Consider the following 17,645-nt stretch of genomic DNA (forward strand, 5'->3'; position numbering starts at 1 on the left):
GACAGGAGAACAATTTTAGAACTAGGAAGCATTGAAAATGGGAAAATTTTCAAAAATATGGGCCACCATAATAAACATAGATATGTTGCTGCAACAACTACAAACACCCACTCCATGCAAGTGTTTATAGATGGCAAGATAAACGAGAGCATCATCAAAAACAACAGCAACAAAAAAAACTGCAACAAAATATACCGGTAAAAAAAGGAAATTTCGTTGTTGATGAAGAGCTGCATGGGGGCAAAAGAGGAGATTTTTTCTTTAACATGCGTTTGCACATGACTTGCTTTTGTAGTCAACAACAATGACAGCTACAGCAGCAACAACAGCAACAACATATTCACTTGTAGACAAACGCACACATATATGCACATTTTTGCCTACAAATACACAAATGAAAATATATAATCTTTTATACAGACAACAGCAGCAAAAACATTAACAGCAACAACAAAACTGTTGTTAGTTTTGTTGTTTCTGTTGCTGCTGACATTTTTGTGCGTTTTTTTGTTGTTAATTTTTTTTTTGTTGGATAACGCACTCACGATGAGGAGTAGGTTGATGATGATGCTGCTGATGTTGATACTGATAATGCCTGCTGCATCTTCTCATTCAACCACTTGACTTAGCAAAATGGCATGACACTTTGTTGGCTGCCGGTGTTGCCTGCTACTGGCTGCCTGGAGAGAAAAAGACAAATGTAATGCAGGCAGGCGTATAAACAATATTGTTTTGTTAGTTGTATTTTCAGCTAGAGTGGTCAAAATAGGGAATGACAAACCATTTAATGTTTTTTTGGAATTTTTTTAGAAAAATACTTAAATTTTTATTTGGTCATAGTGAACTTTCTCGTATTATTGCTTAAAACTGACAAATTTTGGCGATTATTCGAATAATTTTTAAACGAATAATAATTTTTTTTGCAATTTTTGTACAAAAATACTATAGAAAATGGTGTGAGTTATATTTAAAAAAAAAATCTTGTTTATGGAAACGTAGGAATTTAAATTTCCCAGAAATTCAAATTTCTCTTGATTTTTTGATATAAAGCTGAATTAGTGGCAACAAAATAAACGAGTGCAAGTAAAATATTCAATACAAATTTTTCAAATAATCGATTTATTATTAATTGAAATTCAAGAAGACCATTGATTGAAGGGAAATTTGAATTTATAAGGCTCTATGAATAAGGCTAATTTAATTTTATAAAGACCTATGTTTAATGCTAAAATTAAAACAACATAAAGACTTTATGAAGTACCCGATTAAAACATATGCGGTTAATCGATTAAGTTTATTTAAAAGTACTACTAAACTGTATACAAATTATTTAACTACTATTATATTTGATTAAAAAATTTTGCGAATAATCGATTATATTATTCGATTAATCGATTGTTACAAAACATTTAAAACATCTAATATAATAAGTAAACTTGCATTTAAATTCTTTTTCTTATTATACAATATGAATAATCATTTTATACGATTAATCGATTAAATTATTCGCTTAATCTATAACATTAAAACGTTTGAAAATTCTTAATTAATATAGAAAACCCTTTAAAGTTTACATTTTTAGATAATTAACATTAATAAACCGAATTATTCGTATAATCGATTAAATTATTCGGTTATTCAATTGCCTTAGAACATTTAAAAATGCTTGTTAAATGTATTAAAATGTATTTAATATAATATTCTTGGCATTTTACCATAATAAGCGATTTTATTCGATTAATCGATTAAATTATTCGGTTAAACGATTAAATTAAAATTTTTTGAAATGCTTCTATAATGCATAAAACCCATTATATGTTACTTTTCTTGCTTTTAAATTGATTAAATAGCATTATTCGTAATTGAATAAATTATTCGGTTAACCGATTCCTTAAAAATTTTAGTAAAAGCTTTTGAAATGGAATAAAGGTAAATTAATATAAAATTCATGATATTTTATCAGAATAACCAATTTTATTCGATTAATCGATTAAATGATTCGATTAAAAACATACAATGAAACATCTGGAAAAGCTAGTATATTGTATACAAATCATTAAATGTTATGTTTCTTATTACTTAACTTGAATAAACAGCATTATTCGTGTAATCAATTAAATTATTCGGTTAACCGATTCCTTAAAAATTTTAGTAAAAGCTTTTGAAATGGAATAAAGGTTATTTAATATAAAATTCTTGATATTTTATTCGAATAACCGATTTTATTCGCTTAATCGATTAAATTATTCGGTTAAAAACATACAATAAAACATCTGGAAAAGCTAGTATATTGTATACAAATCATTAAATGTTATGTTTCTTATTACTTAACTTGAATAAACAGCATTATTCGTGTAATCAATTAAATTATTCGGTTAACCGATTCCTTAAAAATTTTAGTAAAAGCTTTTGAAATGGAATAAAGGTTATTTAATATAAAATTCTTGATATTTTATTCGAATAACCGATTTTATTCGATTAATCGATTAAATTATTCGTTTTAAAATATACATTAAAACATTTAGAAATGCTTGAATAATGGATAAAACCCATTATATGTTACTTATCTTGTTATTTTAATTGAAGCAACAGTTTTATTCGCTTAATCGATTAAATTATTCGGTTAAAAACATACACTGGAACATCTAGAAAAGTCATAATATTGGATAAAACTCATTTAATGTTATGATTCTTGTTATTTAACTTGAATAAACAGCATTATTCGTATAATCGGTTAAATTATTCGGTTAACCGATTCCTTAAAAATTTTAGTAAAAGCTTTTGAAATGGAATAAAGGTTATTTAATATAAAATTCTAGATATTTTATCCGAATAACCCATTTTATTCGATTAATCTATTAAATTATTCGGGTAAAAACATACAATGAAACATCTAGAAAAGCTAGTATATTGAATATAACTCATTTAATGTTATGTTTCTTGTTATTTAACACCAATAAAGCGGTTTATTCGTATAATCGATTAAATTATTCGGTTAACCGATTCCTTAAAAACTTTAGTAAAAGCTTTTGAAATGGAATAAAGGTTAATTAATATAAAATTCTTGATATTTTATCACAATAACCGATTTTATTCGATTAATCGATTAAATTATTCGATTAAAAACATACAATGAAACATCTAGAAAAGCTAGTATATTGTATACAAATCATTAAATGTTATGTTTCTTATTACTTAACTTGAATAAACAGCATTATTCGTATAATCAATTAAATTATTCGGTTAAACGATTCCTTAGTAAAAGCTTTTGAAATGGAATAAAGGTTATTTAATATAAAATTCTTGATATTTTATTCGAATAACCGATTAATCGATTAAATTATTCATTTTAAAATATACATTAAAACATTTAGAAATGCTTGAATAATGTTAATGTTGATATATGTTACTTATCTTGTTATTTTAACTTGAATAAACAGTTTTATTCGCTTAATCGATTAAATTATTCGGTTAAAAACATACACTGAAACATCTAGAAAAGCCATTATATTGGATAAATCTCATTTAATTTTATGATTCTTGTTATTTAACTTGAATAAACAACATTATTCGTATAATCGATTAAATTATTCCGTTAACCGATTCCTTAAAAAATTTAGTAAAATCTTTTGAAATGGAATTAAGGTTAGTTAATATAAAATTGATATTTTATTCGAATTAAAATTAAAAATTATTGGAATAATCGATTAAAATTTTGCTAAAATCTTTTTTTTGCTTCTTTATGCTTTTATTAATGATATAAAAATTATATATTTTTCAATAATCAGTTAAAAATATTCGATTAATCGTTTAAAAATTATTCGAATAATCTATTAAATTGTGCACCATTTTTTATTCGCTTTTTTAGAAAAATAAATAACAAAACTTATATCATTTGTAATCGAATTTCCTAGACGAAAAAATTAAATATTTTTAACTCGTAGGCAATCAAAATTTATTTAGTTTTGTTATACAAAATCGATGGATTTGAGAAATATGTAAAACATTAATCGATTATTCGAACAATTTTTAAGCGATTTATCGAATATTTTTAAATGATTATTAAGAGATTTCTTTTCTTAGTCTTATTATAAAAATGTTAATGAAAAAAAAATTTTTAAACGATTAATCGGATATTTTAATCAGATTATTAGCAAAATCAAATTAGTTTGAATTTGTTATAAAAAGATCTATAGAAACCAGTAATATGTAAAATTTTAATCGATTATTCGAATAATTTTAATACGAATAATCGAATATTTTTAACTAATTATTAAGAGATTTCCTTTTTTAGTCATATAATATTAAAGTCTATAGAAAAAAGCAATATTCGATTATTCGAATAATTTTGAAACGATTAATCGACACTTTTTAACTAAAATTAGCAATACATTTAAAACTTATTGTAATAAAAGTCTAAGGGAAAAGGTGGTTTGCAAAATTTTAATCGATTATTCGAATAATTTTAATACGATTAATCGAAATTTTATATTATTATGAAATTTACTTTTTTTAGTCTTATAATAAAAGTCTATAGAAACAAGTTAAAAAGAATATTCTAATCGATTATTCGAATAATTATGAAACGATTAATCGAAATTTTTTTAACATATTAGCAAGACATTTAAAACATGCTGTCTTTAATATAATGAAGTCTATGGGAAAAAGTGGTTTGCAAAATTTTAATCGATTATTCGAATAATTTTTAATCGATTAATCGAATATGTTTTACTGAAAAGATTTTTTTTTGTAAATTTTTGTATAAGAAAATCTTATAGGACAAATTTAGCAAGCAGAATTTTAATAAATTATTCGATTAATTTTGAAACGATTAAACGAATATTTTGAAATATTTATTGAAAGATTAATACTTTTGCTTTAACTTATAGAAAAAATTTGTAAGCTAAAATATAATCCATTATTCAAATAGTTTTCAACAGATTAATCGAATATTTTCGACTGATTATTAGATTTAATTTTCTCCTCTTTATTATAAGAACAAAAGTTATAACATTATTTTAATTTATTCTTCGTTTAAACATCTTTTGTTGCTTTTCTTCTTAAAAAAGCGAATTAAGAAATGGTGTAAATTTAATCGATTATTCGAGTAATTTTTAAACGATTAATCGAATATTTTTAACTGATTATTGAAAAATCTATGTTTTTTATATCTTTAATATAATAAAATCATAAAGAAGCAAAAAAAAGATTTTAGCAAAATTTTAATCGCTTATTCCAAAAATTTTTAATCGAGTAATCGAATAAAATCAGTTATTCGGATAAAATATCTAGAATTTTATATTAAATAAACTTAATTCCATATTAAAAGATTTTACTAACATTTTTAAGGAATCGGTTAACCGAATAATTTAATCGATTAATCGAATAAAATCAGTTATTCGGCTAAAATATCAAGCATTTTATCTTAAATAACCTTAATTCTATATTAACAGATTTTACTAACATTTTTAAGGAATCGGTTAAACGAATAATTTAATCGATTATACGAATAATGTTGTTTATTCAAGTTAAATACCAAGAAACATAACATTAAATGAGTTTTATCTAATATAATAACTTTTCTAGATGTTTCAATGTATGTTTTTAACCGAATAATTTAATCGATTAAGCGAATAAAACTGTTGCTTCAATTAAAATAACAAGACAAGTAACATATAATGGGTTTTATCCATTACTAAGGCATTTCTAAATGTTTTAATGTATATTTTAAAACGAATAATTTAATCGATTAGTCGAATAAAATCAGTTATTCGGATAAAATATCTAGAATTTTATATTAAATAACCTTAATTCCATTTTAAAAGATTTTACTAACATTTTTAAGGAATCGGTTAACCGAATAAATTAATTGATTATACGAATAATGCTGTTTATTCAAGTTAAGTAATAAGAAACATAACATTTAATGATTTGTATACAATATACTAGCTTTTCTAGATGTTTCATTGTATGTTTTTAATCGAATAATTTAATCGATTAATCGAATAAAATCGGTTATTCTGATAAAATATCATGAATTTTATATTAATTAACCTTTATTCCATTTCAAGAGCTTTTACAAAAGTTTTTAAGGAATCGGTTAACCGAATAATTTATTCAATTATACGAATAATGTTATTTAATCAATTTAAAAACAAGAAAAGTAACATATAATGGATTTTATGCATTAAAGAAGCATTTAAAAAATTTTTAATTTAATCGTTTAACCGAATGATTTAATCGATTAATCGAATAAAATCGATTAAGAATATTATATTAAATATATTTTAATACATTTAACAAGCATTTTTAAATGTTCTAAGGCAATTGAATAACCGAATAATTTAATCGATTATACGAATAATTCGATTTATTAATGTTAATTAGCTGGAAATGTAAACTTTAAAGGGTTTACTATAGTAATTAAGAATTTTCAAACGTTTTAATGTTATAGATTAAGCGAATAATTTAATCGATTAATCGTATAAAATGATTATTCGTACTGTATAATAAGAAAAAGAATTTAAATGCAAGTTTATTTATTATATCAGATAATTAAAATGTTTTGTAACAATCGATTAATCGAATAATATAATCTGTTATTCGTAAAATTTTTTTAATCAAATATAATAGTAGTTAAATAATTTGTATACAGTTTAGTAGTACTTTTAAATAAACTTAATCGATTAACCGCATATGTTTTAATCGGGTACTTCATAAAGTCTTTATGTCGTTTTAATTTTAGCATTAAACATAGGTCTTTATAAAATTAAATTTAAGCTTCACTTAGGCATTTATGATATGCGATCTTAGCCTTATTCATGGAGCCTTATAAATTAAAATTTCCCTTCAATCAATGGTCTTCTTGAACTTCAATTAATAATAAATCGATTATTTGAAATATTTGTATTGAATATTTTACTTGCACTCGTTTATTTTGTTGCCATTAATTCAGCTTTATACCAAAAAATCAAGAGAAATTTGAATTTCTGGGAAATTTAAATTCCCACGTTTCCATAAACAAGATTGTTTTTTCCAAAAAAACTTTTATGTTGTTTTTTAACTTCAGTTCACCCTTTAAATCTCTAAAAATCCATTTACCCAAACGAATAATAAATTTTTAAAACGAATTGATACCAAATATCTCGCATTCATTTCACAGATCAAGTAAAGAACAAAAAAAACCGATAAAATACATATTTCCTCCTATCAACGTCATCAGCATTAACACAGAAATTGCAATAACAAGAACAACAGATACAACATAACCATCAAAATGAAATTTATATTTACAGAGAGAAATGAACAGTAGTGAGCAAAAACAATAATAACAACAACATATTAAAATGCAATGAACAAGACAAGAGAGCGTTTGTATATGTATTTGTTTAAATCGGTTTGTTTGTAGTTGTATTTGAAGTTCATAACATTTGTTGGCGGAAAAACACACACAAAAAAAAAACTAGGAAACTTTGTGGAAACACAAGAAATATAGAAAATTAAGAAAAAAATAATTTAGAATTTTTTCCACACAACGAACAGAGAAGAATGGGGGGGGGGAAACACTGTAAAAAGAAGGAAGAAACACAAAATGCACTGCATTTCCACAATGCGTTGAATTACAAACAGTAAAGAGAGCGTGAAATGTACAAAACAAAATGTATAAACGAAAGGAGCAACACACAAACAGATGCACACTTCAATACATACAAGTACATATTAGGGTGGCTCTTAATTTTGAACTTTTGCAATTTTCAAATTTGGTTGGCTGGGACAATGAGAAAGCCAGCTAAGGATATAACTAGACATTCAGTCGAATATAACCCCCAAGGTTCTGGGAGACCTGGCAGATTTGCAAATACTTGGAGACGACAAACTGAGAACGAGTGACATGAGCATGATGTATCCTGGAAAACATTTGTTGCGGTCCTATGTTCCACTGAGAATTAATATATATATTTAACTCTCGCACGTTGAAAGCGATGGAACACATTCGCCATTTTTTTTGTGCGGTACAGAAGTGGTGATTTTGACACAGAAGACAAAGATCTCCCAGATCAGCCCAAAAGGTTTGAAGACCAAGAATTGGAAGCATTGCTTCATGAAGGTTTGTTGTGAAACTCAATAAGAGCATGTAAAATTATTGGAAGCTATTCATGCAGCATTTTCAAAACATTTGGGAGCAGCAGGACTCATCCAAAAGCTATAAAATTGGGTATCATACTAACTGAAGCTGAGAGACCTTGAAATACGATTTGAAATGTTCGAAATTATGCTTGAATGCTATACAAGAAAGCATTACTTTAATCCGAAGTGTAGGAGATTGTATGAGAAGCCCAGCCAACCAGACGAATCGACACCAAAGCCGCGGAGAAGAAGAACTTAAGTTCTGGAGTTGGCAGGTTGTGGTCTACTGTTCGGTCTCTTTCCAACCCAAATTATATGGATGATATTGTCACGATTAGGTTTGCAAATACCACCATATGCGACCCTAAATATTTATTGAGCACCCAGAGAGATACATTTCGAAAAGAAGTATTGTTCGTAAACTACATGATATTTCAGTCTCGGACACATCAAAACTTTACACGCTAACTAAAGTTGCAGAAGCCATCAATGCAGCCAAGTCTTCAATGGTAATAGGACCTGAACCATGCTAAAACATCTAGGCGAGCGAGGAGTAGAGTACCTGACAACAGTTTTTAGCCTGTCAGTAAGGAGCTTATTCGATGCCTGGAAAATGAGTCGATTGATCCCGTTGTTAAAACCTGGGAAAATCGGGAGCAAGGCACAATCGTTAAGGCCAATTTCCCTCCTGTAGCAAAGACACTCGAAGCTCTTCTCCTACCCCAGCTGATCCGTCAGCAGCTCGTCACCAGCATGGACTCCGTAAGATGTACAGCACCATAATAGCATTATCTGCCATAGTAATTCTTATCTCACAAGGCTTAAATTAGCAGAGGCTTTGTGAACGGACTGTCCTAGTGGCACTTGACCTGTCTAAAGCCTTCGACATTGTCAGTCACGTTACACTCTTCCAGGATAACCTGCAGTCCACAATGCCAAACAACACGAAGAGTTGGATAGTGAACTATCTGAGTGGCAGGCAGTTGGTCGTAGAGTTTAGGGACAAATGCTCTAAGTCACGTAGAGTTAAACAAGGAGTACCTCAGTGAGGGGTCCTGTCGCCGCTCCTGTTTAATTTCTATCTATCTAAACTCCCAGTGCCCCCAAAGGGTGTGGAGGTAATCACCTATGCGGACGACTGCACTATTTTGGCGACAGGTCACAACATTGATGAGCTTTGCGGTATAGTAAATGGTTGTCAGTTACGCCACACGCTTCCAGGACATCCTGCAGTCCACAATGCTCAATAACACGAGGAGATGGATAGTGAACTATCTGAGTGGCAGACAGTTGGTCGTGGATTTTAGGGATAAATGCTCTAAACCCCATAGAGTTAAACAACGAGTACCTCTGTGAGGGGTCCTGTCGCCGCTCCTGTTTAACTTCTATCTATCTAAACTCCCAGTGCCCCCAAAGGGTAAGGAGGTAATCACCTATGCCGGCGATTGCACCATCTTGGCGACAGGTCACAACGTTGATGATCTTTGCGGTATAGTAAATGGTTGTCAGTCACGCCACACGAGGAGATGGATAGTGAACTATCTGAGTGGCAGGCAGTTGGTCGTGGAGTTTAGGGACAAATGCTCAAAACCCCATAGAGTTAAACAAGGTGTTCCTTAGGGCGGGATCCTGTAGCCGCTCATGTTTAACTTTCACCTCTCTAAACTCCCAGTGCTCCCACATCTTTGCGACAGGTCACAACGTTGATGAGCTTTGCGGTATGGTAATTGGTAATCTCAACGAAATCCACAATTTCTTCACTGCACTTAACCTGCAGCTATCCGAAGTCATCGGCAACACTCTTCACGACCTGGACGAATGAGGAAAAACTCTACTTGGGCATCATGGTCGAAATATCGGCAATTAGAAGAGCGGCAAACTGGCTCTGATATTACAGTGTATCTGTTAGAGATATCCGTATATATACTGACAGTAAATCCGCAATTAAATTCCTGGTAGGTGTTTATACAACATCGAATATGGCCCAGGAATGCCGGACATCCTTAAATGAGATGGCGAGACATTCGACAGTTGTACTCACATGGGTACGTGGGCACAGGGACAATGAGGGCAATTGTATTGCTGATTACTTGGCGGGAAGAGGAGCCTTGATGTCGGACGACGAAATAGACATCCTCTGTGGAATTCCGTTATCAACCTGCAAGGAATTGATACATGACGCTGCACTTTCGGTACTCATGCCGCAAGACTTGGGTTACCTTATCATGACTTCTGTAGAAGTTGTCAGAACGAGGAAGAGACCATCCTACACTTCTTTTGTAACTGCCCGGCACTGGGTGATCTACGTGATAGGCTTTTAGGTGAGAGTTTCTTCAGTAGCCTCTCCGAGTTATCTGTGAAGGAACTAAGGTGTATAGACGCCTTTATCAGGGAAAGCGGATGGTTGACAAGATCGGTCATGCAAATTTTACCTCTTAGGGACCCAGCAACCATCCCATGATGGTCTGCGTTTTTCGAATTCTTTGAATTCTTAAGCCCTCTCCTTCTTCTCCTCTCTTTCTCTACACTCTACTCTGGCTAACTTCACTATAACTCAATCTATAGATTTCCCTTTTTTCTTTAACTTCTATTTCCCTTTTTCTTCTTTTCTGTTTTCATTCTCCTTTCAGATATCACAAAGTGAACGTTTATTGGACCACAGTGAGCTGAACGAAATTAATGTTTTGGACGGCTGCCTGATTACCATACCACCATGGTCGACGGCGTACAAATTCCGACACTGAACTACTCGAAAATCTTGGGTGTCAGCTTTAATAGTCTTTTTATCTCCTCAACACACGCCACTGCAATCACGCATTAACTCAAGGCATTAGCCGGCAGAACTTGGGGTATGGAAAAAGAAACCTTGTTAGCAACCTACAAGATGATTGGTCAGTCGGTGGATAAGTTAGCTGCTACAGTGTGGTCGCCTTCGTTAAGTGATACTCAGTGGAGGAATATTTAAAGCTGATCGGTTCTACCGATCAAGGAACATAACGTCATGTTGACGCAACAGTTCCTTCTGGGATGTCATAGGAGGAGACATCCGAACATCAACATCACACGGTTGGAGTCTCCCCCTAGCGATGTCAGACAGGACCTAAGAAAATTCCGCAGTAGCAGGATACCATATGAATGCCGTACTTGGAGTTCGCTCCCCACCGATAGAAGACACCGAGAAGATTCTGGATAGAATTGGAAGATGGAGCAACAGGCTTAATGCCTTCTGGTTCGGCATAGACCGTGCCGTCCTCAACTTATACCCAGCATGTTGTCAGAGTCCTCATGACAGCCTCCAAATATTCGTCTAACCAGCCAACCCTACTTCACTACGTCCATTGGATTTATGGACCCACCCATTCAAAGTAGCACAATTCCTTGGACTTGATATGCCATCATGATCAAAATTAGGGCAAAAATCTCAGCCATTTGTGGCCCGATTTTGGACTGTTTTTTGAAAATATTGCTACTTTGAAACAAAACTCGAAACTTGAAATTAAATGTGCAGCCTCTAAATGTTAGACGATTTTATTGAAACTTTCTGCATTTGATACTTACATGACAGAGAAAAAATTTTAGACCTTGAAAGTTTTGAAAATCGGAAAATTGCCAAATAAGGGACACTCTAATACATATAAAGGCAACTGACAAAAGCATGTTTAAAAAAACATACGAATATTCCTGCTCGCAGGAACTCACAAACACATGAATATAAAGAGACTTTTAAAGGAAATAACAGCAACAACAACATCAAATAGCAACATTTAGTAACAAACACAAACAACTACAACAATCACACAATAAAAGCCCACAAAACAGTCAGTCATTTGGCAGAAAAAGCTGGAAAAAAAACAATAAACTAAAATGGTGATAGAGAGAATGGGTGGAAGAGAGGGCGTTTTCGGTTAAGAGTCAAAAACAAATACAAAAGTACAAAAGAAATAGTGAAGAATTTTAAATCCAGTTGAGTACAAAAATAAATTCCTAACAATTGTCATTTTGTTGTTGCTGCTGTAATACAAACAACAACAATAACAAGAACGATAACAACAGTTATCAGTTGTTTATAGTTTTTTTTCTGTTCCCAGCTCTTTTTTTTTGCAATTTCATTTAAAAGGGTTTTTTTCAAACCTTATTGTTGTAGTTGTTTAATTTCATTTTGATGCATTTTTTTGTTGTTGTTGCTGCTGTTGTGTTTAACATTTATTGGATTTTGTCCTTTATTATATGTAGTTGTTGTTATTTTTGTATTTAACAGGAAATTAATTACTTATTTCTGGATGGGGGAGGAATATTTGATATTTAATGAAAAAATTGTGGAGCAAAGGAATGTCTCTTGAAGGAATTTAAGTTTAAGTAGGAGTCAGTTGTAAAAGAACTAGAATTTCATTAGTTTACAGCATTTGAGATATTTTTTAATTTTGGAAGACAATGAAAATATGTCAAAAACAATATATAGTAATGGTGGTTTGCTTGACCAAAATATTTAGTATTAAACTTTAGGGAGACCAATGAATTAATTAAACGAATAAGTCAGCATATTCAGGTAAAAAACTAATATATTAAAACATAATTTTTTAGCAAACATTTATTCGAATAAATTAATCGATAATACGAATGAAAGCAGAAATTCAAGTTGAATAACATTTATTGTCATTTATGCATTCAACATGCATTTTTAGACATTTTAAAGCAATTTGTAAAAAAATAATTTAATCGATTAAACGAATAAAACCGGTTACTCGAGTTAAATAAATAGGAAATTCAAATTTAAATTACTTATGCATTAAAGAAGCATTTTTAAATGTTTTTATGTAATTTTTTTCAACCGAATAATTTAATCGATTAATAGAATAAAATAAATTATTCGGATCAAATACAAGAAAAATAAATTTAATGGTTTTATATACATTACAAAAACATTTTTAAGCGTTTTGAATACATCGACTAAACGAATAAATTCAGCGATTAACCTTCGCTTTACCAATATTTGTTTAATATTTTTTTAATTTTGTTTCAATTTAAATGAAATTTGTGCTCACTGAACAAATTCTAGAGTTCTATAGAATTTAATAGAACCATTTTAAACTTTTTATAAGGTTTTTTAAATTTTTTAAAATTTCGTTCGTCGCATATATTTATTGAAGTGTAGTGTCACCCGGGTGGGTATTGGTAAACCATGTACATAAAAAACCTTTGGTAAAGCGAAGGTTAAACGAATAAAACCAGTTATTCAGTATGAATAACAAGAAAAATCAATTTTTATGGTATTTATGAATTATACAAGCATTTTTTTTACATTTTGATGTAATTTTTTAGCCGAATAATTTAATCGATTAATCGAATAATTTAATCGATTAATCGAATAAAATTAATTTTTATGTTGAACTGATTAAATGAATTAGTTTCCACATTTTGTATAAATATTTTTAACGTTTTGATGTAATTTTCAACCGAATAATTTAATCGATTATTCGAATAAAAAAAATTATTCGGATAAAATATAAGAAAAGTAAATTGAATGGTTTTATATACATTACAAAAACATTTTTAAGCGTTTTGAATACATCGACTAAACGAATAAATTCGGCGATTAAACGAATAAAGCCAGATATTCAGAATGAATAACAAGAACAAGAAAATTATACAAGCATTTTTTTTACATTTTGATGTAATTTTTTAACCGAATAATTTAAACGATTAATCGAATAATTCAATCGAATAAAATTAATCGAATAAAATTAACGAATAAATTAATTGATTGATTGAACGAATAAAACCAAATATTCGAGAAAATTTACAAGACATTCAAGATTTGTTATGTAATGCATACGTTTTGATGAACGTTTTCATGTAATTTATTAACCGACTAATTTAATGGAATAAAATAGATTATTCGGATATAATATAAGAATAGTAAATTTAATGGTTTTATGTAAATTTTTAACCGAATAATTTAATTGATTAATCGAATAAAATAATTTATTCGGATCAAATATATGAAAAGTGAATTGAATGGTTATATAAACGTTATAAAAGCATTTTTAAGCTTTTTGAAGACATCGACTAAACGAATAAATTCAGCGATTAAACGAATAAAGTCAGTTATTTAGTACGAATAACAAGAAAAGTCACTTTTAATGGTATTTATGATTATATAAGCATTTTTTACATTTTGATGAAATTTTTTAATCGAATAATTTAAACGATTAATCGAATAATTTAATCGATTAATCGAATAAAATTAATTTTTATGTTAAAATGATTAATTGAATTAGTTTCCACATTTTGTATAAATATTTTTAACGTTTTGATGTAATTTTTTAATCGAATAATTTAATCGAATAAAATATTCGTATAAAATATAAGAAAAGTAAATTGAATGATTTTATAGACATTACGAAAACATTTCTAAGCGTTTTGAATACATCGACTAAACGAATAAATTCGGCCATTAAACGAATAAAGCCAGATATTCAGTATGAATAACAAGAAAAGTCACATTTTATGGTATTTATGAATTATATAAGCATTTTTTACATTTTGATGTAATTTTTTAACCGAATAATCTAAACGATTAATCGAATAAAATTAATTTTTATGTTAAAATGATTAAATGAATTAGTTTCCGTATTTTGTATAAATATTTTTAACGTTTTGATTTTTAACCGAATAATTTAATCGATTAATCGAATAAAATAAATTATTCGTATAAAATATAAGACAAGTTAATTGAATGGTTTTATATACATTACAAAAACATTTTTAAGCGTTTTGAAGAAATCAACTAAACGAATAAATTCAGCGATTAAACGAATAAAGTCAGTTATTCAGTACGAATAACAAGAAAAGTCTCATTTCATGGTATTTATGAATTATATAAGCATTTTTTTACATTTTGATGTACTCTTTTAACCGAATAATTTAATCGATTAATCGAATAAAATTAATCGATTAATCGAATAAAATTTATTTTTATGTTAAAATGATAAATTTAATTAGTTTCCACACTTTTTAAAAATATTTATAACGCTTTGATGTAATATTTTAATCGATTAATCGATTAAAACAAATTATTCGGATCAAATATTAGAAAAGTAAATATATGCATTATAAAAACATTTTTAAGCATTTTGAAGACATCGACTAAACGAATAAATTCAGCGATTAATCGAGTAAAGCCAGTTATCCGGGGTAAATAACAGGAAAAGTCAAATTTAATTTTATTTATGAATATACAAGAATTTTTTGTGAAGTTTTTAAACAAATAATTTAATCGAGTAATTTAATCGCTAAATCAATTAATCGAATAAAACCGATTTTTCTATCAAAATGGTAAATTGAATTAGTTTCCACATTTTGTAAAAACATTTTTAAGTGTTTCAATGTTGTCGACTAAACGAATAAATTAATCGATTGAACGAATAAAACCAAATATTCGAGTAAATTTACATGAAAATTAACATTCTAGATTAGTTATGCATTGTACAAGCATTGCTGAACTTTTTCATGCAACTTATTTACCGACTAATTTAATAGATTATACGAATATTCGGTTTTATTCGAAAAAAAAAAATTATTTAAAAAAAAACATCATCATTATCATTTATCAAATGTTCTAATATAAAGAATCGAAATTAATCGAATTTTTTTTATTATTTTATTCGATTAATCGGATATTTTTAATCTCTTAACCGGATAATATTAGATGGTTATTTGCAAAAAAAAATATTATTTAAAACTTGCCAGTTTTTCAAAAATTTAAAATATTAATCGATTAATCGGATATTTTTAATCGATTAATCGGATACTTTAAAATGATTATTCTTAAAAATTTCAAAATATTTTCATTAAAAAAATACATATTCTCAAGCAAAGAAAATATTTTAATCGATTAATCGGATATATTGAATACATTATTAAAAAAATCGTATTTATTCGATTTATTGTATATTTTAAAATAATTTACTACTTCATATAGGATTTTTTATTTTTTAATAACGAATATTCTTTAATTCCTAATAAAGATTTCTTTCTATAAAGAGAATTGTTTCAAAAGAATTTTAAATATTTCTTTGCATTCTTTAAAATTACTTTTCTAATTTAAAAATTATTTTTTTCAAATAACTTCAAACCAGTTACTTGCTTATAATGCTATATGAAATATTTACTTAATTAATTTTTCACAAAATTGTTCTTTCTACTTTTAAAACATTATTTGGTTTTGAAAAAAAATGCCTTTTCCAAAGTGCTTCTTAAAGTTTATACAATATGTTTCATTACTATTTTACCACCCAAAAGAGGAAAATAATGCTCCAACTAAATGTATATTTTTATTAAAAGTCCAAGTAAGTAATAGAGGACTTTTTGCTTTTTTAAATACTTATTACCAATTTTTTTTCCTGTGAGTCTGGTATTTTCTTTTTTGGTCTAGGGGTATTAAGGTCTTTTATATGCTTGAGTTACCAAAAAAAAAAACAACAACAATATGGGTGGAACGTATTTTTTCGTTTATTAACTTTTCTAATGTAGTTTGAAATAAAGGAGGGTTGTTCAGGAAAGTGCAGTGTTTGTTTACAAATTTTGTTTAAAAGTGGAATAGAAGTCAGGGTGACATTAGTTAAGGTTCTTCTTAATCGTTGCTTTATTCATTAAGCATCACAGAGAGAGTGATATCAATCACGGCTGTACTTAGAATACAGAGTGACACCAATCATGGCTATACTTAGAAGACAGATTGAATTCAATCATGGCTCTACTTAGAAGACAGAGTGACATCAATCATGGCTATACTTAGAAGACAGAGTGACATCAATCATGGCTATACTTAGAAGATAGATTGAATTCAATCATGGCTCTACTTAGAAGACAAAGTGACATCAATCATGGCTATACTTAGAAGACAGATTGAATTCAATCATGGCTCTACTTAGAATACAGAGTAATATCAATCATGGGTTTACTTAGTAGACAGAGTGACATCAATCATGACTCTACTTGGAAGACAGAGTGACATCAATCATGACTTTACTTAGAAGACAAAGTGACATCAATTATGACCCTACTTAGAAGACAGTGACATCAATCATGGCTCTACTTAGAAGACAGAGTGACATCAATAATGGCTCTACTTAGAAGACAGAGTGACATCAGTCATGGCTCTACTTAGAAGATAGAGTGACATCAATCATGGCTATACTTAGAAGATAGATTGAATTCAATCATGGCTCTACTTAGAAGACAAAGTGACATCAATCATGGCTCTACATAGAAGACAGACTTATATCAATTATGGGTCTACTGAGAAGACGGAGTGACATCAATCATGGCTCTACTTATAATACAGAGTGACATCAATCATGACTTTACTTAGAAGACAGACTGACGTCAATTATGGTTCCACTTAGAAACCAAAGTGACATCAATCATGGTTCTACTTAGAAAACAGAGTGACATCAATCATAACTCTACGTAGAAGACAGAATGACAGCAATCGTATTTCTAATTAGAAGACAGAG

The sequence above is a fragment of the Calliphora vicina genome, chromosome 1, assembly GCF_958450345.1.
Source record: "Calliphora vicina chromosome 1, idCalVici1.1, whole genome shotgun sequence".
Taxonomy (NCBI): Eukaryota; Metazoa; Arthropoda; class Insecta; order Diptera; family Calliphoridae; genus Calliphora; species Calliphora vicina.